This window comes from Mesoplodon bidens, assembly GCF_964165515.1.
Source record: "Mesoplodon bidens genome assembly, chromosome: 8".
Lineage (NCBI taxonomy): Eukaryota > Metazoa > Chordata > Mammalia > Artiodactyla > Ziphiidae > Mesoplodon > Mesoplodon bidens.
Window position 1 is genome coordinate 57,614,436 of NC_138165.1, and position 27,646 is coordinate 57,642,081.

Sequence of the window (27,646 nt, forward strand, 5' to 3'; positions counted from 1 at the left end):
ATGTGAAATTTTGGTAAATCAAAAGCAGGAGACTATGGGTAATTTGATACGGTCCAACCAAGTAGTGCCAGCCTCTAAGTGATTACAAATAGTAGACTCACAGGTTTATATTTTTCTAGGGCAGTGATTCTCAAATTTAACTGTGCATTAGAATCACCTGGAAGCCTTGTGAAACCAGAACACTGAGCCCCAACCCTAGGACTGATGATTCAGTGGGTCTGGGTCAGGCCCCAGAATTTGCATTTCTAACAAGCCTCAGATGGTGCTGATGCTGCTCGTGTAGGGATCTCACACTGAGAATCACATTTCTAGTGTGAGGATTAGACCAGAAAGCTATTATTACCAATAATACAAAAATCTCATCATCCCTGCTGCAGCTATCCATCTGTCCTCTACTTATGACTAAGTCTTCCATTTTACCTGAGTATTATCCTGAGAGGTAGACCTCTTGGGCTAGTTTTCAACTTCTTTGTTTCAGGGTCTTATTCCAGTGTTATGGAGTCTGTTTTGAAATCTACAACATCCTCTAACACTGATAGTAAGGAGGTAGTTCTAATAACATATATATGGAAACTTTATTAGTACAGGCAAAATACAGACATTTTAAGACGAACTCTTTCTCTATTTGATAAATCCTAAAAGCCATTAATACATGTTGGTGAAGGTTTGTACACAAGCAGGGATTTAAAGCCTCTGCTTACTGTTGCCTTGTCATTCAATGCCAAGGTTCTCCCTTAAAAAAAAGAACAAAAAACTAAAAGTCAACTCCTGTGTACACACACTGTAACCCCCCAAAATCACTCCATTTCTGTCGCTTTAATGTATTTTTTTTTAAAAAGATTAAAACTAAAAGTTATCCATTTCTTGACATGGATGCAATGTCATTTTCCTTAACAAAGGTAAAAATGGAAAAAAGCCCTGGGGTCCATATGTTGAGAGACCTGGATTCTATCCCTGGCCGTTTTTGGTTTCAGAACACATGCCCTTTTGCACATCACTGAGCTGTTGGCTAAACAAAGCATTCAGGGCAAGAATCACTAAATCCTATCCAGTTCTAACACAAGCTTATACAGTAAGACTCATACACTGTAGACTAAGATGTACTCGATATCACTACATGATTTCCTCACAGTGCCATGAACTTCTTGGGGAAAAAAAAATCGACTACAGATCACTTCAGAACCTGATTGTGTTTCCTGTAGCATTACATATTAAGGACAGTCTGGCTCTTTGGCAACCATTTAAAAAAAATCATCATTTAAAAACAACTAAATTTATATGTCATGCTAGTTGCTACAAGTTCAATTGTTTTCATATTACTTATGTAATAACATATACAAGGCACAATAAGAAAATTATAAGCCTATCTGCATCTATATTAATAGTCATATCCCCTTAAAATGTATGAAGCAAATATTTCACTTTTTAAAAGGAGGCTATTTCCAGAGGAGGGTGAAGGAAAAAATATAAGTAAAAGGAGGCTATTTCCAGAAATCTTATAAAGACAGTATTGGGATTTAAAAAAATCAGCCTTATTTAAATACTTAGCATGGCAGTTTATGACTATGGTCATTAAACTTCATGAGGTCAGATTTTAAATTATAGTGATATATAAACTGTGGTGAACCAAAACAGGGCAAGACTAGCAGTCAGGAGACTACTCACTATGGCCAAGCTGCAAGACCCCACCCCACCCCCCATTCCTTTGGGGTTTTTTTACTCATTCATTTGTTCCTTTATAGTCTCTCTCTCTCTTATTCACTGACCTGTTTGAGTATCTTGGGAGGTTCTAGGCTGAGCTAAGCCCCGTGGAGACAAGGAAGGATGGCATTATTTGAACTAGATCACAGGGGTCCCTTCAGGTAGAATCTTTATTCAAGATCTAATTTATAAATTATAGCAACACACTCTTTATCAAACACAAGAGGAGTAAGTTATCTCAATCAACAAACAATAGATAACCTCATTCCTTCTTTAAGCACCAACAGTGGTTTTGTTTGTTTGTTTGTTTGTTTTTTGCGGTATGCGGGCCTCTCACTGTTGTGGCCTCTCCCGTTGCGGAGCACAGGCTCCGGACGCGCAGGCTCAGCGGCCATGGCTCACGGGCCCAGCCGCTCCGCGGCATGTGGGATCTTCCCGGACCGGGGCACAAACCCGTGTCCCCTGCATCGGCAGGCGGACTCTCAACCACTGCGCCACCAGGGAAGCCCCACCAACAGTGTTTTAATCTGTTGAACTTGATTGCCACTTCTTCTGTAAAATGTTTACTAACCAACAGTTTGTTTACTCCCATACCATTTTCTTCAGTAAAATGAATTACTCCTTAGCTACCCAAGCACTTTCATAACCAATGCCTCTCATACAGAATTAATCAAATTTATTGTAATTATTAGTACAATAATCTGTAAGATTTTACTTCACACTTTAGAATTTTACTCCTATACATATTATCTCATTTGATCCTCTAAACAACCCTGTGAAGTAGTTCTATTTTACAGACAGGGAAACTGAAACAGAAGCAATATGATCTAAGGTCATAGTTAAAAAAAAAAAAAAAAAGACAAAAAAAAATTCGGAAATTGAATCCAGGATTTTTTTTTTTTTTTCACTTTTTGGCCATGCCCCACAGCGTGTGGGATCTTAGTGCCCTGACCAGGGATTGAACCTGCGCCCCCTACATTGGAAGCACGGAGTCTTAACCATGGGACCACCAGGGAAGTCCCTGAATCCAGGATTTTTAACTGAAAATACTATGGTTTTTTTCAATTCATCAAATATGCTGAACTCCTTGAGATTATATTTTCACCTTTATGTAACCACTGCCTAGTGTATACGATGGCAGATACTAAGCAAATACATATTGACTAGATTTGAAGTCAACTACTGGAAAGGTATTACATATTTACTAGACAGTACGTAACTTACTGCCTCCTAAAAAACAAAGTACCAGATATAATTTAGTATTACAGAATTATCCATGGAACACCATCAGGGTTGAGAATTTGGTTTCTGAATTTAGAGTTAGGTGCAGATCCTGAAGCTGTGTAAGCTCTCTGGGCCTCAATTTTGCTTGTAAAATGGGAATAATAAATGGTAATTATCTCAAATGACTGGTGTACTGAATGGGAATGTATAGAAGACACCTAGTATAGTGTCAGGTACATAGAAAGCACTCAATAAATTAATTTAATGTGTATGAATATTAATATGAAATTAAAAAGTAGAACTAATTTACAAAACAGTAATAATCTCATGAACTATGAAGAACAGAGTTAAATTTGCCTACGTATGTTTTTGAGGTTTTGTTTTTACTTTTTCAACCTTTATCACTTGGCTCTCCATGAGCTATTTACATGAGCTATGAACACTGCTCTCACGCTGCTGCTCTCATACTGCTTATCTCTAACAACTTCCATCTCCCTTTTAATGCAAGTAATGTGGAGGTGTAGTTGTAAAAAGATAGACTAACATCCAAAGTGTCTCTCAGGAATTGTGTAACCTTCTAGAGAACTTCCTGGAGTAATGGAAATGATCTGTCTCTTGAGTGGGCTGTTGTTACACAGGTGAACGTATCTGTCAAAACTCACTGAAATGTACACATAAGAAAAGATGTGTATATGAAACAATTTAAGTTAAAAAAAAAGTTTTTTTAGGTTTTATAACCCTTGAACAAGTTACTTTCCCTTTTTGGCCCTTAGCTTTCTCATCTTCAGAAAGGGAATAATTTCTCATACAGAAAGAATATAGTGAGTGTTAAAGGAGATCAGGTCTATAAAGTACTTAGTTTCTTCACAGTTAGTTGCCTATTCTGCCTATTCCACTTAACATTAACCCTAGGCATTTTTCAGATTTATTTGAGTCCTAAAACATTCCTCCAAAATAAAACCTAACCTATATTCTCTCCCTCTCCCTTCTCCTACTCTTCCCCTCATCTCTTTTATTTTAAAAAATATGAGTAAACATTTGATTAAAGCTTTTGCCTCCATAGTTTTTTTTTTTAACAAATCATAATACAGTCTTTTGCCTTCATATTTCTCTTCCTTCTCATTTAATTATAGTCAAAAAAGTGAGAATTCCCTGGGGGTCTAGTGATTAAGACTCCATGCTTTCACTGCCGAGGGCCTGGGTTCAGATCCCTGGTCAGGGAACTAAGATCCCGCAAACGACCCGGTGTTGCCAAAAACAAAACAAAGTAACAATTCCTGTTATTAGTTTTCAAATCACTTTTTAAAAGTGTCTAAGCAATGGAACAATTTCACATTCATCTAGCATTTACTGAGCAAACATTTATTAAGAACCTAAATCGGTCAGGCACTGGAGAAGCAAAGATAAGGTCAGAGAGGCAAATACCTAACTAAAGCAGATCAAATAGAACTGCTAAAATCATATCCTTTTCTTACACCTGTGAAGGATCTATTGGGTTGGCCAAAAAGTTCCTTTGGTTTTTAAGTAAAAATAAAAGACACATTTTTCATTTTCACTAAGAACTTTACTGAACTTAACGTATTCACCATTTTGTTCCACTACTTTCTGCCATTTTTCAGGCAACTTCATAATTCCATCTTCCCAAAACTTTTTATCTTTTTGAGCAAAGAACTGTTCCAGGTGCCTTTTGCAGTCTTCAGGGAATTGAAATTTTTTCCATTAAGAGAATTTTGTAAAGACCAAAATAAATGGAAATCCGAAGGTGTAATGTCTGGTGAGTACGGAGGATGATTAGAACTTCCCAGTGAAGCTGAAACAGTTTTTGCCTGGTCATCAAAGAAACGTGCGGTCTTGCATTACCCTGACGGAAGATTATGTGTTTTCTGTTGACCAATTCCGGAAACTTTTCGTTGAGTGATGCTTTCAGTTGGTCTAATTGGGGTTCAGTGGAACTTACTACCTAGGATAGCTTGACCAACTATGAAAATAAACTTGAATGTATTATTTTAATAACAGAACTTGTTGGAATTAATCACTTAGTTTTCTGGAAGGAGCTCATAATAGAGGACTCCCTTCCAATCCCACCATATACACAACATCATCTTCTTTGGATAAAGACCAGCCTTTGGTGTGGTTGGTGATGGTTCATTTCACTTGCCCCATGACCGTTCCACATTATTGTACAGTATCCACTTTTCATTGCCTGTCACAATTTGTTTTAAAAACAGAACATTTTTGTTATGTTTAAATAAAGAACTGAATGCGGAAATATGGTCAAGAAGGTTTTTTTTCACTTATGTGGAACCCAAACGTTAAAGCAATTCACATATACAAGTTGGTGCCAATAAGTTTCAATGCTTGATTTGGTTATTTTGAGTATGTCAGCTATCTCCCGTGGTATAATGTTGACTGTTCTCAATTAATGTCTCAATTTGATTGTTATCAACTTCAACTGGTCTACCCAACCACGGAGCATCGTCTGCAAGAAATCTTCAGCATGAAACTTCACAAACCACTTTTGACACGTTTGATCAGTCATGGCACCTTTTCCATATACTGCACAAATCTTTTTTTGCCTTTCAGTTGTGTTTTTACCTTTCTTGAAATAATAAAGCATACTATGCTGAATATGTTGTTTTTCTTCCATCTTCAATATTAAAATGGATACACAAAAATTCACCAATTTGATAAGTTTTTTTTTAATGCACGCTGATATGACAGCTGTCACAATACAATCTAACAAAATTGTTTCGAATGAAGTTAAAGACACCTAAGCACCACTAGAGTCATCTTATGGAAAAAACCAAATGAACTTTTTGGCAAACCCCATAGTAAAAGGAGTTGGAAGTAGCTAAAGAGTTCTGCTGACTCACCACTGTTGCTTCCAGACTACTTTTCCAACCTAACAAAACTGTATGGTAACTGCATGAGTCCATTCTTACAAAATTCTCTTACATTCTTCTCTCTTGCAATCACCTACTCACCTCTCTGAGTTAGACTCCTTTATGGAGGACTTCAACCACTGTATCCATTGTCTTCTTCACTATTCCTGCCACCATCCTGGATGACTGCACTCAAGTGGACTTCTTCCCTACCAGCATCAAAGTTCTTTTACCTTCCTGAATGATCTCACCCACTTAAAATTTTAGCAATCTTTTTCAGAGATTCTGACTTGGAACTTGACCAACCATGGAAATAAACTTGAATATATCATTTTAATAACAGAACTTATTCCTATTCTGTCATCAATTTAATCCACCAACAGCTCTTATTACCAACACTTCACTGAGTCCATACCATTCTTCTTCAGTCATTACCCACTTATGGCTTCCCTTCCTTCCTTATCAAACTCAAAACCCACAGTGCATCACTTCAAAAACTCTCTAGTAAGCATGCTTAACATTTCACTCCTCTGTTCTTTTATCACAACAATTCTGTAAACCCTCCATTCTGTATCAGTCTAACCACCCACAGTACGCTGTTATTTGGGTTGCTGAGCAATGGTGTAGAAAATCTTAAAAAAAAGCAGAATAACAGCTTCTGAAGTGTACGCTTTCATTAAATATGTACTTCTGTTTTTAACTAATTGATTTTAAGAGGATTTGTTGCAAAATAAAAGTCTTACCAAATGATGAAATAATTAAACTAGAAATTCAGCTCCTTAGTTGTACTAGACTCATTTTCAGTGCTCAACATACACAGTGGCGAATGGCTACCATAATGGAAAGTGGGAATCACAGAACATTTCTATCATCACACAAAGCTGCTTATTCATTCTATGGCAGAACTGCTCAACTACTATTTCAGCTTACATAACCTACAATTTCTCACTGACACCACTTATTGCTATCCTTGTGACTTCATGAATCTTGCAAGCTGCAAGCTGCATGAACATGGAACAGGCTGGTACCCAAAACAGTCAATGAAGGCGGAGGCATCAAATCTCTTACCATCACCTGAGACCAAGAGGAGTTAGTTACCCCTAATCATTTATGTCCCAGCCCACTTCTAATCATGGAGATCCCCACCTTGATACTGTCACTGGTTACACTGTATCTGAGATGGGTTAGGGAAAGAGAGGTGTACTTAAGATTCCTTTCAGATTTTACCACCTGTTAAAGGCAGAACTCATTATTACACATGTCTCTAACCTATCACTAGACTAGACCATGGCAGCAGCTGGAAATAAAAATTCTACCAAACCCACTAAGGCTTATCTTAATGCAACTATTAATAATAGTATTTCATTAAAAATTAAAGTCATTACAAATGTTAAACTGGACAAGATGCTGGGACAAAAGACATAAACTAGTACTATCCTAGACAAAAGCAGGAAAAACCACCATCCTTGAAAAAGATAAGAGAAACTACCACTTTGGGGAACTCTAAATTATAAAATCTAGGGGAAAGAAATGGGCAAAACAGCATGCCTTAGGATACAGGGTTGTAGGGATCTATATGTCTCTATCATTACACTCTGCATGTCTATAACCATTAAAATGGCTTAATCCTCCTTAAGGAATCACACTTCCTTAAAGAAAAACACTTCATATAGTTGCTTAGTTTACAGGGGAAGAAAAGAGGAAAAAAAAGGAAAGAAACAGAGAGAAGTTGAAAGAGAAAGAAATGAAGCAAAATGATCCATGAAGAGCAATGTGTTAGGAGACCCTGGATTTTAATCCAGTCTTTTCTGAAATAACGTAACACATGGTCAAGCTAGACTAAATAGAAGGAGGCTATTGCCATCCACCTACCAGCCCTGCCTTTCAAGGAATGCTTTGCAAAAAAATAAACTGAGTTGTTCTTATACCTCAAGAGAACACTTTAAGTATATGAATGCCATCTCAGCTCTTCTGATGATAAGCTAATAATTCCAAGATTCTTATGACTAGCAATAATCAGTAACTACTTATGAATATGTAGAGCACAAGTATTTATCAAACAGCTGTGCTACCCACGAACAGTACTTTGCAGCAGTAAGAAATAAAGTCAGATATTAAAATATTAGCTCTAAAAAGGCATAAGACAACGTTAAAAGGGAACTATGAGCTTATCTGCAGTTATGAGTCTGATGTGTGACTTAACAGAAGAAATCAACAACTAATTATGATTCACAAAAGGTACAGGAATGGTGCATCCCTACATATGATCTAACATGATCTACATTGACTGGGGAATGAGAAGAGACTAACCACAATCCTAACCCTGAAAAAGATACACAGGCAAAAGTATTTTTCACATCCTTGGTATTCACTACACAATTCTATAATTTTAAAAAAAATTAGTAGCAACACTGTCTTCTGTGACACAAGAAAAACTCCATAAATAACAAGAAATTAAGTCTAAAACAATATGTAGCATGCTGTGGGCATTTGGTAAAATTTGCTCAACTTTCAAGTTCTGAAAATTGAGTCAACTCTGCTGGGTAGACAGCACTTCCCTTATTTAAGGGGTAGCAAAACCTCACAAAACAATGAGTGAACATAACCTACAATCTGGGTAGATAATCAAGTAAGAGCAAGTGCATTCCAGTATTGTGTAATTAGAGCTTTGGGGAAATGTTGCAAACTCACTCAATAAAAGGGCCTACAAAACTTTTCACCAGCTTGCAAAATCTTAAAACCTGTCCCATGTTTAGCAATAGTTAGGCAGAAATGCACCATTTGTAAGAAAGTCAGTAAACTATACAGTGAAGTTGTAATTTTCATGACAGTCTCATTTTCTTTAAATTATACTTACATTTGTTTTATATTCTGCATCTTATCAACTGACAAGGCAACCAGAATCATTTGATGGGTTTTATGAAAATATACATGTCTCTATTCCACTTGCCCTTGGTGTGCACATGGGAGGGGTACGTGGGTATGAGTGAAGAAAGGAATCGTGTATATTTTGAAAAACTAGCCATACCACTTTACACCCACCAGAATAGCTAAATAAATGAAACAATATCAAGCAAACGTTGCAGAGTATGTGGGACAAATAAAACTCTCATTCACCACTGAAAAGACACTTTGGAAAACACTGGGTAACGTATACTAAAACTGAACAAAAGCACACACGGTCCAAAAAATTCTACTACAGCAATATGTGCAGATGTGCAGCAAAAGATATGTATTGATGAATGAATATTCTATAAGGGGCACTATTTATTGTGACTCAAAACTGGAAACAACCTATATGTTCATCAACAATAAAATGGATAAATTACAGTACATATACATAGTCATACAGTGGGATGGAATACAATAGAATGAGAATGAAGGAGCTACCCTACACACTACATGGATGGATCACATAAAAACTGATGTAAGAAGCCATACACAAGGGTGTTGATGCTGTATGATGTTACATGCTTGTCTCTGAATGTATGTTATACTCCATAAAAGTTTATGTAAAATAAAAAAGCAAATAAATATTCAATAAATAAGCAACCTTGATGCCTAAATGTTTATAATACAATCCTATTCCCAGCGCCATGCTCCCTCCACCCCCAAATTGGAAGAGAACACTTTAAAAAATCTTTCCTCATGCTAATCTAATACATTTTTATATTAAAACAAAGAAGGCTGTATTAGGGTACCTTATATTAGGGTAACAGAATTCAAGAGTCATATCCTTTTTAGGAGAGAAAACACTAATATGAAAAAAATTTTAACACCAAAGCTCTCCCTCTCCACATTACCTTGACCACACTCAGATCTTCACCACCCTTCCATCTACCAAGAGTTCACTCTTCTCTGCCATTTATTTAGTGGAAATATTTTTAAAGTAATGAACTACCCTAGAAAGGTAGTTATGAGGATTGAAACAAAAAGAGCAGATATATGAAGTCTTCAGCACTGTGCCTACGTGCTCAATGACTAAACAGTATTAAAAAATCCCAAATAGTGAGTCTTATAGGCCAAAGGCTATTTCCAATTCATCATTGTAAACACACAACCCAGCATTTAACAGTTGGTCAATTTATGGAGTAAATGAATGATATGAGCTCTATACAAAAAGAATAAAATAGAAACAAGGCAAAAGTGTGAAAAAGGGAAATATCAAGAAGTTCAAAGGAAGGCCTTATTTTTATATCAGGGTAAATGACAAGATTTTAAATCTCAAGTGAAGCAACAGAATCAGGTACATATTAAAACTATTAAAATAAATAAAAACTGCCTCAGTATTACTTTTCCTCCATATACTTCAAAATGAAGAAGTCAGATGTCTTAACTAAAATTTAAACATGGTTCTTTAATATTGAAATCCTTTAAAAATATTTCTGAATGAATTTCCTATGAGTTTGACAGGAATCATAAGTATATAACAGGTTATTTTTAAGACATCTATCATAGCACGTCAATATTCTGACTAAATATGTCGTAACAGAAATGAAAGGAAAGCGGATTTCAGTTGAACATTTATACAGTGGTATTACTTTTATGAATTTAGATATCAAAATCATCAAGACTACAATCTTATATTAGACTTAAAAGAAATTAGTAAGATACTTTAATCTCCATCGTGTGCACAAAACACCAATGAACCATTAGATACGGTTCTAATGGTTCCCTTTTTCCCTTCCTTTTAAGCACATTGTCTACTTATATATCTTAGATCAGAAACAGCATCACCGTTTTAATTAACCAACATTTACACAAAGCAACTTATGTGGAAAGCACTATTCTAAATGTAAATATAACTCATTTGGTTCTTGTAACAACTCTTACAAGGGAGGTAGTTATCCTTTCCATTTTACAGATGAGAACACTGAGGCAGAGATGCTAAGTAATTTACCTAAAGTCACAAAGCTACTAAAAAGCAGACTGGATGCACTCTATTAACCTCTATGCTATACTGCCCAGAGATCTCTGAAGTTAAGCAAAACTAAATTTATCCTGACTGCACTTGATGTTGGGAGGTTAGTTATTTTGAAGACCTTGGGTGATAACCATAAAATGAAGCAGCACTAATGGCACAGTTAATAAATTCTAAGAAACCCATTTTTTTCATACCTAAAATTGATGGCATTTTACAATTTTAACTGACAGTGCTGTCTCTCTGTGGAGTACATAAAGCAGTGGTGCATCTGGTAATTGCAGGCAAGTACGATTCAAAAACTTATGGTATGACCCTCATGGGTTAGTGATAAGTAAATGAGATAAAATATCTAAAGTACTTGACAACTCTGGTACAAATGCTTTAAAAAAGGGCATTTTTTCCCTTTAAACCAAAATGATCTATGAGGATATTCCATTTACACTGTAGTAAGTTGTCAGCTTCTCAGGCCCATGTTCAACTAAACCTGGTTATATTCTACTAGGGAAAAATAACTGGTTTCATTATACAATTTGATGAACAAATAAAGGACTTTGGCTGTGAAGAAGGCAGGCAGACAAAACAACAGTGAAAATGAGACACCTGAGAAAACAGAAATTATCAACAGTAAAGCATAACTCAAGATACCTCCCAAGTACCGCTTGACTGAAGCCAGTTCTCAAATGCCACTGATAAAATGCTGACATGAAAAAGTATCTTCACTTTTTAAAAAATACACTTTGAATGCAAATAACTAAATATGCTTGGTGTGTGCCCATGCCCTACTTGAGCTTTTCTAACAAAACTGGACATATTGAACTTAACCACCATGTTAAATAACTGGTTAACAAAGGTTTAAACTGATCCTAAGAGTGGCCACCAAAAAAATTTAATTAAATAAAGTTCAATTCATTTAAATATTCCTGTGTCAATACTTGCCTTGGTAATTTCAGGATGACTTAATTAATATGCAAAAAAAATTTTTTTTTGGTTTGCCTTTGTCTTACTGGATGAAAACTACCTTTCAGGGTAATTTCCCACTAAAACACCAAAAATTGCATCCAAATTACAACAACAAAAAAACCACCTTGAGCACGCTTTACCTTAAAAATCACTTAATTTTGATGGGGCAGAAGGGAGGGGACTAAAATGCATTTTCAGAAGGAAAAACTGAAATTTGCTTCAGAAAATATACCCAAACAGGAAACAACAGTATCTTCTTTTAACATATCTTAAATAATATTTTAAAAGCCTCATACTACTTTTCAGTTACACTACAACCTTTGAGACCTTGCATTACCTAATATCAGAGTGAAACCTCTTTCTTTTGTATTTGTTACTCCTGATTATTTTTATTACTATATTACTTTCCCTTCAAGTGTATAAACAACGTACCCCAACCAAAGTCTGAGGTAATGCAATTTTATATTTGTAGGTCAAATTTTTTAAAAACTGCTATTTTTTATGTATGTAAAGTTCTGTTTCACAGAGTTATATAATTCAGAATTTAATGCTAATAATTATTCTGTCCTTTAGAACATGTAGGCAAGTCTGAAGAATATCAGAATTCTACTTATGCATATAAACAAAAGGCCTGCGAAAGTATACCTATAAGAACCATAATATATGAAAAATATATAGTTGTCGTACAAGAATTTATTAAGATTTAAAAAAAAACCGGGGAGAAGACAAGAGCAAAAGCCAGTAGGAACTAATAAAAACAAAAATTTTAAGTTACAACTTTCTTAATATAAAATATAAGGAAGACTGCCTTAGCAGATCAGAATAGTACAACGATGTTTCTACAAAAACTCAAGAAGGTATTTCAGAAGCAAAAATTTTGATTGACCCTATCTTCCTGTTATTTTAAAGCAGATGTCTTCTAGAACCTTTATTTGTTTTTAAAATCCATTTTAACATCATTTACCCTTCTAATACACTATTTTCTTGTCAATTAAGGTTTTGCCAACTACAGTATTCTTCATAAAGTAATTCCTGAAGATGAACTGTGTTCTACTATGATGTAAGACTTAAGTCTAGGGACATTTAGACAACTATCTAAAATAGCATTTAAGGTATCAGGGGAGTGTTATTATACCACTGAGCCCAAAAGCACCATCATTGACCATATAACTGATGTTTAGCAGTAAACTCTTAGCAATCCTTACCAAGGCTTTCATTTTAATTCTCTAAATCTGAGAAAAAGTTGTATGTATAAAATTTCTCCCATTCAGAAAAACAAATCATTAAAGCATAACCAAAATATTTACATTCTACTATTACTTAATGATTCCGTAAGTATAGATATAATAAATAAAATATAAAGCTAACCAGCAAAAACAAAACACCACCTTGGACAATAACAAAGAAAATCTTTAAATCTTGAAGACAGTCTGAAGATATCTCCATGTTTGGTGACTAAATGGGTAGTGATGACATTAATCAAAACAGCAAACTTGCATGCTTTCAAATTAAACTCCTCTACCATTGCATTGCCCTTTCCATCTCTCCACTTGTCCTTTGGAAACACTCTGCCCAACACTCTACTTTCCTTAGAAAGCCTTCCTTAAGGCTCCTTTTCTGTGCTTACAAGGCAACCTGAATAAACTGCTATGACAGCTGTAATCACACTGAACGATATTTAATTGTCCATTGCCCCTAGACTCTGAGGTCTAATTGCATTCCTAAAAGTCTAATAGTTACTGCCTGATAAACAGTACTTAAAAAACATATTCTATTTGAGTATGTTCTGAATGAACCAGTTGTAGAGTCTGAGATGCTTACAGAACACCCAGATGGTGATAAATAGAAACATGGGTCTGAGCTCAGGAAGGAAGACATGGTTCATGTTACAGATAAAATTCTACCCTAAATTTAGAATTGTTGCTTTGGCAGATTAAAACAAAAATCATCAAATAGTTTATGGATGGACTGATGATGACTGAGACATAAAATTTTCTCCGTGTCACTAAATGCAATGTGTACTCTTTAGTTCCCAACTTAATTGATTTCTCAGCTTCAATCAACATAGCAGATTAGCCACGCCCTCCTTTTTCAGTCTATTGCCTTGACTTCAGTGATGCTAAGGAAATTTTCCTCCAACCTCTGGCTATATCTTCTCAGTCTCGTTTGCTCCATTTCTTTTCCTCAGTGTTAAATGTTGAAGAATCAGAGGGGACCACGTCCCCTTATCTTCTCTCTCTATACTCTCTCCTTAGGCAATCTCATCCCCCACCTTCCATACTAAAACATCCATTATCAGCTATGTACTGATTATTCCCAACTGAATTATAATCAATACTCCCCCCATTTCCATAAACTAACAAAAAACTGCTCCTCCCTCAATATTCCCCTAGGTTAAGCACAAGAACCACTAACCCTGGAAATCGGCCTTCTCCTCTCCCTAGACCCTCAAATCAAATCCATCACCAAATCCTAAACTTTACTTCCCAAATATTTGTCAAATCCAGCTGCTTTATCTCTATCACCACCAGTCTGGACCGAGATTCTATCATCTCTTGCCTTAATGACTACAATAGGTGAATTCAATTCTACTCAAAGTGTGACCTGTGGACCAATACTGACCCATGAACTACTGTCATTGGCGTGAGACAAGGTAAATACAGAAACTGAGAGGCAGCATTTAGAAATTTTTATAGCAATTTGACAGACACTGCCACAACATCCATTTTACTGTGTATTACTAAAGTACCAGCACAAACTGGAAAGTAAAACAAAGCAAAACATGTCCTTCGCCACAGATAAGTTTGAGAAGCCCTGGCCTAACTCGTCTCCCTGCTTTTACACTTGCCTCTCCAATCTGTCCTCCACAGAGCAGCCAAGTGGTGCTTTTAAAACAAAAATTTAAGTAACTTACTCAGCTGTTTCACGTTCTCCAGTGGCTTCCCACTGCTCTTAGGATTAAGTACAAAGAGCTTAGCAATAACTGACCACTGTGATCTGCTCCTGTCTCATTTCATATCACCCGGCCTCATGTGCTAAGGTCCAGTCTCCACAGGACTTTTCAGTCCTAGAAAGCTGAAATCGCCAGCATCGCTTGGGTAACTCCAGTTCATCCTTCAGACTTCGGCCTGAAAGTCATTTCTTCAGACAAACATTCTCTGATACATTAGTGAGCTTTTGTTGTTTACAATAATTTTCCTTTGTGGCAGTTATCGTAACTGTAATTATTATTTTTGTAATAATTTGCTTAGTTTCTCTATTCCCCAACAGAGTTTTGCCATAATGAATACAGGTACACTCTTTCCATAACGTGTGTCACCACAGCCTATCAAGTGCCTGGCACAGATCAGATGTTCAATAAACTTTTGCTAAGTGAATAAATCTAAGTCAGGAAACAAAATGGTGACCAGGACCACCGAAATGCAAATGCCTGCGATATCTAGTCATATATAAGACTTGGGATACATCTGTATACCAGGTGCTTTACAAAGTTAAATCTTCTTTACTCCCCTAAACAACCTAAAAGACAGGGAAATCTCACTGTTGAGATTAAAAAAAAAAAGATTTTTCAGAAAGGTGAAGAATCTTGTCTAAAGTAACCAACAAAAAATTGGAAGGTTGGAAGGTCTGAGAGGCAAAAAAGGGTAACAGTCTCTACAACCATATTGTCTGGCTCCATTGCTTACTTAGCTGTGTGATTTTGTGGAAGTTAAGTAATCTGATTCTCAGGTTCCTCATTTGTGAAATGGAGATATAATAAAGCCTTCTTCAATGGATTGTTGAGAGGTTTAAACAAGTTAATATATATAAATCATTTGAAAGAGTGGCTGGCATAGTGCCTTATAAGTATTAGCGATTATCATTGTTTTTAACATTATCAGTGCTCTTATAAGATAATTTTATCTTCTTACTTGCTTATTGTCTGCCAGTGCTACACTGATATAAATTATAAAAAAAGCAGATTCTGTGCTATTATTCTCTGGTGGAGCTTTTCTCAAAGACTTAAACCCTACAGAAACTGAGTTAAGTAACTATTTCCTCAGTTCTCTCTCTCAAGGATGGGACATACGACCATTTTAGGTGCACAGGAGAGTAGTTATTACATATCTTGGATACTTTAGAACATTAGGGCTTGATATTTACTGGAACCCCAGTTGGGAAGGGCTGCTCTTGTGTATCCCCAATGCCTGGCATGAAGTAGGTGCTCATTAAATATTTTTGAAAGAATGAATATTTACAAAACCAAAGGAATAGTGCTCAGCACAGAGCAGATACTAATTATCAATTTTATGACACCCCTTCAAAGTTTCTACAAACTTTAAAAGTATGATTCTATGGGAGTCATTTTTCTTGAACTGGGGCAGTCTGCATTATTCAAAGTCAAATGCAGAATACAGACAGTAGGAAAGCCAAGGAATAGAAACCAATGTTGGCAAGAACTATGAAAATAGTAAGAGGTGAAAGATAAGTAGAATTTGGATATGCAGGGGAAAGAGCAAAGGTTATTCTAGGCCAGGGAATAGCATAAGCAAAAGCAGTGTTACCCAAAGTTTAATGAACATTCCATTGGTGACACAAAAAAAAAGATTTTAAGCTATACACAGGCAAACAACTTTATTTTTATAGTTCCATATGCACACATTTTTATGTGTAATTGGGACAGCAAATTGTGATTTCAAACTTTTACTACTTATAACAACATTGAGTTAACAGTACCTATTTGGATTTTTTTTGTGAGTTGTTTAAAAAATGTATCAAGAAAATAATAATGCACAGGAGGTAAGCAAATATGACAGAAATTGTCAAGGTTTTAAAGAGTAAACTTTTGGACACATCAAGGCATGGTCATGTGAATAAAACATAACATGTTAGTAAGAGAAAAGCCACCAGTCTTTGGAATGAAGCCAAAGCTCTATCCTGAGTAGCAATTCAACATAAAGGACAGGTAGGTGTGAAGTATCCAACCAGGTTTGAGTATTTAATTGTAGTACTAAAATTCTCATCGGTAAAATCTTCATTTTTCCCTATGATAAATCTGCTACATAATTCAACTTCAGTTATTCCCAAAACAAAGATAAAAATTTTAAATTTCCAAACAGGTACCTGAAAATGGGACTGCATGTAGCCTGGTAACTTACTTGAAAATAGGGAGCTAAAACTGTACTTTTCACACCAGAAGAAACTAATTTATAGAGTAACAAAATATGAATCATAGCTACCTCAAAAAAGGTGTTAAATAAGAAAGAGCAAAAAGACAGTTTTCCATTCCCCCCTTCCTCTCTCAAAATTATCCTACCAATAGCCAAACCAAGTCAAGCTAAGAGATGATGATAAAGAACATTTATTGAACTCTTACCAGGCACTGTTGTATTTTACCTGCATTAAGTTATGCAATTATCACCACCATCTTATGAAGTACATCACTAACCCCATTCTACAGCTGTAAGAATACTGAGGCACAGGGAGATTAAATAACTTGCCCAAGGCCAGACCTGGTAGACAGAAAGGCAGGGATTTAGATCCTGGCAGTTCAGCTACAGAGTCTGAGCTCTTAACCACTAGGCACCTTTCTCTCAAGAATAATAGAATGATAATTTGAAATATTCCACCTTTCCCATTATGGCAGGAGAGATGTAATTTTCCAAGGTATGAACCTTTTATTACTTAAGTTTCCAGTCTAAGAAACAGGAGGTTCAGCTATATGGAAAAACTGGGAAGATGAGTACTATAATAAAACAATCTAGGCCCAGGAGTATTCAAATACAGACAAATCATCAGAAGCCTCAAAAGTATGGCTGAATGGCACTGTTCACCGAGAAAGATGCCAAAAGTTGGGCTAAGCAGAAGGTGAATCCTATTTCTACTGGATCTACTGCTTTGAGAGAGAAAATCCCACCCATCTCCTCCCCTTTCTGTGATTCAGTACACAAATGCATCAATTCAAGAAGAATTGTAAGGGGAAAGGACAGCAGAAGGGAGCAGAAAGGGGTAAGTCAGGACTTGGACCCTGAACTGCAGAGTGAGCTTGATGTACCTGGGGAGAGAGAACGGATGAGAGGGCAATGTGTGCCTGGAGGTAGGCAGGTTGAGGGCATGACCACTGGGGTGGAGGCACCGAGTGGCCTGTCTGGAGAGCTGAGAATTCACCCTAAAATGGGCTAATGGGGACAGTTTCGGGCGTATACGTTTGGGATATGGAGGGATGGACGTGAACGCGGGGGTGGCGTGCAGTTTCTCGCTTTGGGCAGTACTCAAGGTGGGAAGAAGGGACAAGGTATCAAGGTGCGGGCGAGAAGGTCTACAGGTACAAAGGGGGGAGAATGGAAAAGAAAAAAGGCGCAAGGCTTGTGGAGGAAAGTCGGGGGGATCCTGGTAGACGGAAGCTGGGAGATCAATGGGGGAGGGGTAATTCCCAGGGGAAGTAGAGACGCGCGAGGTTAGGGAGGTCCGGGGGGCGGAGGTGGGGCTGAAGGGCGGGGGCGGAAGGCACGCCTCAGGAGCGGGGGTCCCGGACCGAGAGCGAAGGGGGCGCCGAAATGGCGGAGGAGGAGGTCGCTGGGTTTCAGTGCAGGTGAGTCCCGGGAAAGAGGGGGCAGCCAGCGGCCAAGGCTGCGGCCGGGACCCCGGAGGGGGAGGGGCACCTACCCGGACGTGCGGGGCTGCGGCGGGCAGCCCCGGCGGCGGCTCCTCTCCGGCTGAGGCGGCTGAGGTGATGGCGGCGAGTCCCTGTGGCGGCCGCCTCCGCCGAACCGCATCCCTCCTCCCCGGCCCGCCCTCCTTCCCTATCTCCGGCTCCTAAACTTCTTCCCCGGGATAAACAAACCCGCCGCCAGGGGCGGCCGTCTCCGCCGCTCCCGCCCCCGCGCAGGTTCTCCGCCCCCCCGCCCCGGGCCCGTCTGGGCTCCGGCTTCCGAGTTGCGACTCCAGCCCCCAGCCCGCGAGGGCGCGTGCGCGCGGCGGCGTCTGCTCGCAAGGCCCTTCCTCCCTCCCTCCCTCTCTCCGGCGCCGGGCACTTCCGGGCCGGGCCGGATCAGTGGCTGGGGGTTGAATGTAGACGCGGCCTTTTGCGCCGGGCCCTGAGCTAGCAGCCCGGCGGGCTCCGCATCCCGGGCCGAACCTTGTCTGGGGGGGGACTGCCCCCCCCGCCTCCTCGGCCCAGCGTCAAACTTTCCTTAACTAAAAAGCCCGCTGAATAGCTCCTCCTAACTGGGCTGACTGATCACGTCGGGTGAGAGGCGACTGCCGTTTCTGTGCACGGTTTCTTTAGGGCTGTACCAGGCTAGAAAGCCAAGGTACAACTTGTACCGAGCTCCTGTTGCGAGCCAAGAGCCATATGAACTGCCCAAACAAAACAGCAGTATACAGTCTCCAAAGAGGGATAAAGATAAAGACAGCAGTGTGGTAGACAAAATGAAGTGCCACGGTGGAGCGGTTTCCGGTAGGAGATGAACCTGAAATCTCAGGCTTAGGAGGGGAGGGGTCTGCCGAGGGGCTGCTGAGGATGCTTGTGAAGCACAGAAGAGCAGGCTCCCGAGACTGGACGTTGGTGGTAAATAGGGCTATGTCTAAGCAGATGTCTTAAGAGATGAGGGGACTGCCTCACGGAGTTCAGAGAAAGGTGACCACAATACTACATTGGCAATCTTATTCACGTGTTTTAACACAGAAAAACGTGCGTGGAATATAAGCAGCTCCTGCCGGATTTTCAGGAAGGAGATAGGATCCGCATAATCAAAGTTGCCTTAGGCCAAGAATTTAAAAAACAGAAGTGGAAGTGAGCATTGATGTGTTGGGGCCTGTGGGGAGAGGAAATTATTAGTGCAGAATTTCTCGTTCTCCAAACATGAACAAAAACCAGTTAATATTAGTTGCTGTACTCATTGTGGGTCTGTGTTAACTTTATGATATGTGACAGAGAGTGAAAATTACGTGTAATTTTTGCCCAGGCCTTTTAGCTATGTCAACCCCTTAGCACTCAGGCCCTTTCTTTTGCTAATCAACCATTATTAGGCACTAATGAATGTAGTAGGCTCAAGGAATCAAACTGCAATAAATCCTTCAAGTAGATTTCCAATTGGGAGTTAAGAAATGAGTGGTACTTGGTGACTCGATACTTGACTGAGTTCTAGTTGGGGAGTGGTTCAATAAACTTCCACTACAAGGATGTCAGACTGCTCGTCAAGGTATTATCAGAGTCTTTCCCCTAGGCTTGATCTCTTTGCAGTATTAGGATATATCATTCTTTTCCTTGAAGTATTTGGTGACTTTATCCACTGATAAAATAATAGTAAATAGTAAGAGTAAATATGGCTTGTAAATAATGCTAACAAAAATGTGATCGTTTGGCAAAGTAAAAGATGGCTCTATGGTCAATAAACCTGGATTAAAGCTTGGTGCTATATTGTCAATCCCCTAAAGAACTCCCTTTCTTGATTTGATTTCCTACTTGCTGGATACCTGTTGGAAAACTAGATTATTAAAATAGGTTTTAGTTGGGAATTCCCTGGCAGTCCAGTGATTAGGACACTGCAGGGGGCGCGGGTTTGATCCCTGGTCAGGGAACTAAGATCCCACGTGCCATGTGGCCAAAAAAAAAAAAAAAAGAAAGAAAAAGAAAAAATAGCTTTTAGTTTATTGCAGCCATAAGTGACTTTTATAAATAGAGAAATAAGTAACAGCTTTATCAATGATGTAGAGCATAGTGTGCTTCCACTCATATTTGCATTGCTAAGGCATTAGCCATTATGACCATGCAACTCCTTAGATGCCAAGAAACTTCATGATACTCATTTTGGTGCTCATTGTCAGTTTTCTATAGGAAACCATTCAGATTCCTCAATGGATGTGGCTGACTTGGAAGTTCTACTTATTGTAGATAATAGGTCAGCAGCTAGTAAAGATCAGAAGAGCCATTTATTCTCTGACCTTAATGCATGCAGATGAGGACCAGATTTTGAATCTTCTTGACTCAGCCCTATGAGGCTCTGTCTGAGGAGCTATCCAAGCACTCCACTTTGATATTTTAGTGACCGCAGCATCTTATTCCTCTTTTCTCAATTAAGCATCACAGTTCCTTCCATTTCATGGCACAACGGACTTGCCACTGCCTTGCATGCCACTACCCTGTTTTGTATGATCATTTTCCAATTCTAACTGTCAAAACCTAAAACATACAGTGGCAAACAATGAACAAATCCATTATTATCTTCTGTTTAGAGAGTAAAAAAAGGTAATAATGTGCTTGTTAGCAAACATTGTACTCTTCATGAATCCTAAGTGGTGTGCTCTCTGAGCTTCCCTGAACATTTTGCTCATACCCCTACCCTTGTTAATGTGGCCCACCAAGCTCTTCTCTCATAGTGAGCTGGCTTCCCCATATTTTTCTAACCATTATCCCTTCCTGTCTTAAATTTTCTTCAAGGGAACCAAACTCAGGTCTTACTTCCCACAAGCTAACACTTGTGATCAGACACTTAACATTTAGTTTTTGGAATTTAGGTGAAAAGAAGAGAACAACTCATTTGTTAATTTTTCATTGTTATAAATATTAGGCCTTTTATTTGGAAGAAAACACTAAAACCCTTGTTGAATAACCTGTAAGTTACATGTAATTTCATTTTCTGTTCCCTTGTCTCCATTTCTTCTATCTCTGGCTTTTCATCTTGCGTATGAATTTCCTACTTTTGTAGTACTTTTGCATTATATAATATTCACTTTTTAAGGATCTAAAAACTTCAGAACACTAGCATTATACCTACAACTCTTGTGTAGTGATGCCTATAGCAAAAAAAAAAGGGCCAGTAAACTTGATGCACTTATCACTCAAAAACCATTCTCAGAAAACTGAGAATAGGACCTTCCCAGAACTCTGAGAACAGGATCTTATGTCTTTTAAGTCTTTTAAGTCTTAACCCTTATTTTCAGGTCCTCGGCCACATTATGTCAAATATTTCGAGTTGCTCCCTTGTTTCAAACACATTCATATATTTAATGCTTTGGTCCTTTGCATAATCCGTCGGGTCTGCTATAGGAGGGAGGACTTTTGTTGTTCTTCTATCACCACGTGAAGAGTAAGGGTTGAGTTGCAGCAGTTCACTAGTTGGCATACTGTTACATTTTCTAGACATTTAATTAAATACTAAATTTAACCAAGTCTGAAACACTTTGAGGCCCTTAAACCATCAGCAATCCTAGATTCTGGATCAATAATGCCCAGTTAATGAGAAATAATGATACCTCTACCTACACAATATATCGTCTTGGAAAAATCTTGGTCACCCAACTTGCAAGTCCTCTATTCACAGTGTAATAGGAGAAAAACATCAAAAATGTTCTCTTCTACAAGATTACCCAAAGCCCTTACAGCATCGCTCCAGATATGCCCTGAGAACTCTCATCCAAGGTCACTTACGGTTGCTGGAAATATTTTTACTGTGCCAGGATCCAGGAGGTCGCTGCTGCCATGATCTAGCAGTCCCTGATGACCTCTCCCTTCTTCAGCTTGGCCAGCTAAGTTCTCTCTCCTCTGCTAGTGCACCGGCCTTGCCCCTTCTCTGCTTCTCAGGTAACCCAAGAAGTTGCGGTTGATTCCGGACCCTGGAGACAGTCCCAGGGGAAGGCTGGAGCTCTCCACTGTGCTCTCCAGCCAGGGTCACCAGCCTCTGCGGCAGCCCCAAATGGCTCTAGAGGTGCAGCAGCTCTGTCTCCTCCTCTTTTACCTCTGCTCAGTCATCACAATGTCTCCGGGTCAGGGTCTTCAGTCCCCTCCCAGAGAGACACATTGCCCTAATGCCTATCAGGGCAATTTCTGGCTAGAGGAGTTTATTTAAACATCTGTCCCTGTAACGCCCATGCATCCCTGCCTCTCTGGCCTTCTTCTCCCCGAAAATTGGGGTCACTTCACTCCACTTGCTTCTGACCCTGACTCAAGAAATGGCAGCTGCATGGCGTTTTCTCTGGACATATTAAGGGGCCTTGCCTCCAGCGGAATCTCGGAAGGGCTTCTGTTTCCCTCAGACTAGGCACTCCTCCTCCAAGGGGAAGCATGTAGAATTGGGCCCTGCTCCCAGACCAGCAATCTAGAAGCCCTATAGGGCCCATTGGGTGAGCCGCAGCGGTGTTCCTGGGACTGTCCTGCGGCCAGTCAGACGCTAGGTGAACCCGAGAGCCTTGGAACCTCTGCCTCAGTGTTCCTTGACTTGCTGCTTTTCCCCTGCTCTGCAGCCTCAGAAGGACTGAGTTCTTCCACTCTCTTCCCTCCCCTTCTGCCGTCTCCCTGCTTTAGAAACTAAGCCCTGCTGTCTAGCTGTTGCCAAATCTGCATCATACCCCTACACAACACTGAATGGCCACCTGCCTCCAGATGGTTCTCTCTGCTATTCAGAGCCCTTCGCTGCCAGCCTGGCTGCCAAATTGGAAATCCTGGTATGGCCGTTTCCAAAATTAGAAACCAGACCGCGCCATCTCCGGGGACACTGCGCCTTCACCTCCCAGCAGCCGGTCAAGCCCAACCTCTGCAGGGGTGCCAAACACCCTCCCCCAGAGCCTTCCTCCCCGCCCCCCTGCATTTCTAGCCTAGGTGGTTTGGTTTTTTGCCTACCCCTCCCTGCCTGTCTGACCTTCCCGAAGTTTTAGCACCCTTGACCTTCTCTGCCTGAACTATGCCAGGCTGGAGAAGGGCCAACTCAAGGGCTATATAACCCCTGGATTATATAGGCCTCTTAGAGGCCTCATCCCACATCTTGTCAAACACGGAAAAAAATGCAGCCATGTCTCACATGAAAAATACAATGTTTTGTTACGCAAAATGAAAGAGATTCTAATTTTCCTTTTGAAATATTTAATAATTTCATTTTGCAGTTTTCTTTGTATTTTAGAGCCAAAAACCGTTTCTTTTCCAGCTCTCAAACCATTTGATAAAACCTGGAAAAGCTTATGGGCCCTGGGCACTTGCCTGTAGTGAGAACCTGAGCCTTAAAAGGATTTAAAAAAATGGCTCTGGGAGGGAGGGAGGGAGGTAAGCCCTTCCACACTTGACTCCGTCTCAAGGCTTCTCCCCCCAGCCTCATCATCACTGAAATCTTTCTCTTCTCCAGTTTTTAATAACTGGGCTTCTCTGTTTGATCCCTGCCTTGGTCACTCACCTTTTACCCATGCTGCTCACATGTGACATTCCCCTTATTCCCAATGCTGGCTGGCCAGTCTGGATTTCACAGCATCACCAGCCCCTAGATTCCCTTTCACAGCGCTCCTTCCACCACTGAGGGCCCTGGGTATTGTCTTGAAGCCCCTTCGCCCTCTGAGGCTGCAGCTTTCAAATATGGCGTTTGTTCACTTGACCCTGTAGATATGACGATGTTCTCAGACTGGACCTCTGTAAGTCTACAGCTCCATCCAGCTCTCTGGCGCTCCACCCACCACCCCTTGCTGTATGAGACAGTTCCCGCCCACTCGTACTGCATTTTGGATGCTTCAGTCTTACCCTGTCTGCTAGGACTGACCAACAAAGCCCACTTGTGTCTGAAGCAGAATAGCTATCAGAAACCACACTTTCTACTTAAGTACCTGCTCACATTTCTCTCTGTTTTGAGTGTCTCCTTCCCTGAAGGAAGCACTATGTACGCCTCTGTTACATATGGCATCACTGCTACACTTTTCTGGAAGTTTTCCTGGTTACTCATTCTTGCAGATTGAGCTTATATATAAGAAACCAAGGGACTTCCCTAGTGGCGCAGTGGATAGGACTCTGTGCTCCAAATGCAGGGGGCACGGGTTCGATCCCTGGTCAGGGAACTAGACCCCACATGCATGCCACAACTAAGGAGCCCGCCTGCCACGACTAAGACCCGGTGCAACCAAATAAGCAAATAAATAAATATTAAAAAAAGAAAAAAAAAAAGAAAAAGAAACCAAAATGTCCCTAGCAATTACCCCAGATTACATCTCTTCTAAGTATTAACTGTTAATAGGCTGAAATAGCCATTAGTAGTTTGGCTTTTACTTTCTAGGATTTCTGGATTTTATACTAGTGATTCTATAATTTCAATATACTTCTTAAAATTGAATTATGCATATTCAGTGCATAGAGTGAACCAGTTAAGAGAGAGAGCCTGCAGCAATATATTATTGCCTCTTTAGTCGTCTTTTCTTAATGTTTTTTTCCCCAGAAAGAAAATTAGGCTAGCCTTTTAAAAATTGTGTTCTGCTATAGTCTACAATTTTGAGAGGAAAAGTGATGAATGTTTTTATTTTCATGTCAAGAGCTCAGCAAGAATTTGCTTCTATTTTGAATGTGGAGCCTACTGTGTGCAAAACAGGTGTGACAAAAGCCCAGCTTCCTTTCTGAACACCTGTTAGAGCTGTTTTCTTTCTTTTGTTCTGTTTTTTATTTTTCTCAGTTGTAATCACTTAACCATAAAAAGTCTGGATATTTATACAGACTATTGTGCTTCATTTGTCACGTTCCTTTTCTGAGTTTGATTTTTATTTTACTTGTTTGGTCCAGGATAGATTCAAGATATGTTTTCCTTGACTTGAAGGAAAACATGATTTAGCTCCTGGAATATTCACCTGATGCCTTGCGCTAATTAGTCGTGGTGTCCTTATTTTGGCATAAAGTCTGCAGGACATGCTATGGTTCTGAACCGCTTTGCCATCCCAGCCATCCCTTGCCCTTTCCCTTCTCTGCTCCACATCTCAGCCAGCTCCTGCAGGCTGTTTCCCAGGCTCCTGTGTCAGCTGTCTTCCTGCCGGCTTCGGCCCATAGGAGGCACTGTTGGGATCCTGGAGGGAGGGAGGGATGGAGAAGCCAGTGTATTCCCCCTCTTTTTCTGCCTTAGGCACCCTCCCTGGCAGCAACTGTGTTTTCTCCCAGGCTCCAACTCCTGCTGCACAAGCCTACCACCAAATCAGCCCTGGCAATACCGCCTCCTCCCTCAGGCCTGTTTAAAAGTGTAATGGCTTCCTGTGGTTGTTAATCCCTGAATTCTTCTCAGTTTTTCCGTCATCTGTACAATGGATGTATCAAATCCTCTGTTGGAAGTAATGAGTGTGGTTTCCTTTTTTCTGGTTGGACTCAGCACATTTGTCCATTTCATGTTTTCATAAGGGTCTTATCCTATTTCTAGGGGAAGGAATGATTTTTACAGAGAAGTAGTCATTTTCTTTTATTTTCTGCAATGCTGTGTGCCTTGTGAGATCTTTGTTCCCTGGCCAGGGATCAAACCCGTGCCCCCTGCAGTGGAAGCACAGAGTCTTACCTCCAGGGAAGTCCCAAGAAGTCGCCTTTTTAAACTTAGGGATCTATCTGTTCTCCTCCATGTGGCTTGGCTAATGTCATCGTTCTTTTAGCTCCTTACCTTCCATACTTGCTTCCCACCTCTGAGAATACCCAACCGAGGCCCAGTCCTTCTCCCATTCTCCATCCTTAAAGCATATGACATCTGTCTTCTGTGCACATAGATGCACAACAATTTGCCTTTAAATTATTATTATTATTATTATTATTTTTTTTGGCGGTATGCGGGCCTCTCACTGTTGTGGCCTCTCCCGTTGCGGAGCACAGGCTCCGGACGTGCAGGCTCAGCGGCCATGGCTCACGGGCCCAGCCGCTCCGCGGCATGTGGGATCTTCCCGGACCGGGGCACGAACCTGTGTCCCCTGCATCAGCAGGCAGACTCTCAACCACTGCGCCACCAGGGAAGCCCTGCTTTTAAATTTTTTAAATCCTTTTTTATATAGTGTTCTTAACAAGAGTGTCACGGCTATAGGATAGCAAAAAGGGCACTAGATTACCCACCCAGAATTTGAGTCTTGTGATCTTGCTTGAATCCCTCAGCCTCTTCCTGCACAACAGTGCCCTCAGTAGTAAAACAGGGGAAAAGATGACTTCTTCATCAGAGCTATGAAGAGCAAATGAGATTAATGAAAGGATTTTGTAAATGATAAAATGTAAGAAGTTATTATTTAAAAACAGTGAATAATAAGACTATCTTTTCTTGAAACAGGTGTAATTTTATTTTATTTTTCAATATTTATTTATTTGGCTGTGTTGGGTCTTTGAGGCACGAGGGATCTTCGTTGCCGTGTGCAAGATCTTCACTGTGGCATGTGGGACCTTTAGTTGATCCATGCGGAATCTTTAGTTGTATCATGTGGACTCTTAGTTGTGGTGTGTGGGATCTAGTTCCCTGGCCTGGGATCAAACACATGCCCCTTGCATTGGGAGCGCGGAGTCTTAGCCACTGGACCATGAAGGAAGTCTGTGAAACAAACGTAATTTTAAAAGTTAGCACAAAGGTGTTTCTCAATTCGAATTTATAGTGAAGTTTAATAGCATCACACAGCCTTCATCTAACATGGGGTTTCTCAGTCATGGTTCTATTGACGTTTGGGACTGGATAATTCTTTGTTGTAGGAACTTGCTCTGTACATTGTAAAATGTTTAGTGGAATCCCTGCCTCTAGCTGCTAGATGCCAGTAACACCTTCCTCCTCATTTTTGACAATCAAAACATTTCTAAACATTGCCAGATTTCCCTAGGAGAAAGGGTGGAGCAAAAAAACCAAAAACCAAAAACCAAACAAACAAACAAAAAACCCAGGTTGAGAACCACTGATCTAACCAAACCTACTTAGGAAACGTGTCACCTCCTTTTAATTTAAGCTGTTAAAAAAAAAAAAGAGTTTGACTTTCAAAGAAGATTTTGGAAAAGAACTTTTAAAAATGCAGTTCAGGGACTTCCTTGGAGGTGCAGTGGTTAGGAATCCACCTGCCAGTGCAGGGGACATAGGTTCGAGCCCTGGGAAGATGCTACATGCCGAGGAGCAACTAAGCCCATGCACCACAACTACTGAGCCTGCCCTCTAGAGCCCGTGTGCCACAACTACTGAAGCCCACGTGCCTGGAGCCCGTGCTCTGCAACAAGAGAAGCCACTGCAATGAGAAGTCTGCTCCC

At 39.9% G+C, this 27,646-nt stretch overlaps 1 protein-coding gene across 1 annotated transcript in view; it reads right to left on the minus strand.

Moving 5' to 3' along the window:
- SPOPL (speckle type BTB/POZ protein like) overlaps window positions 1–18,539 on the minus strand; it is a 57,033-nt gene extending 38,494 nt beyond the window's left edge. The window contains exon 1 of the mRNA XM_081242309.1: window positions 18,337–18,539. The gene's annotated coding sequence lies outside the window, so the exon portion shown is untranslated. The remainder of the gene's footprint in view (window positions 1–18,336) is intronic.
- Window positions 18,540–27,646: the final 9,107 nt, after the last annotated feature.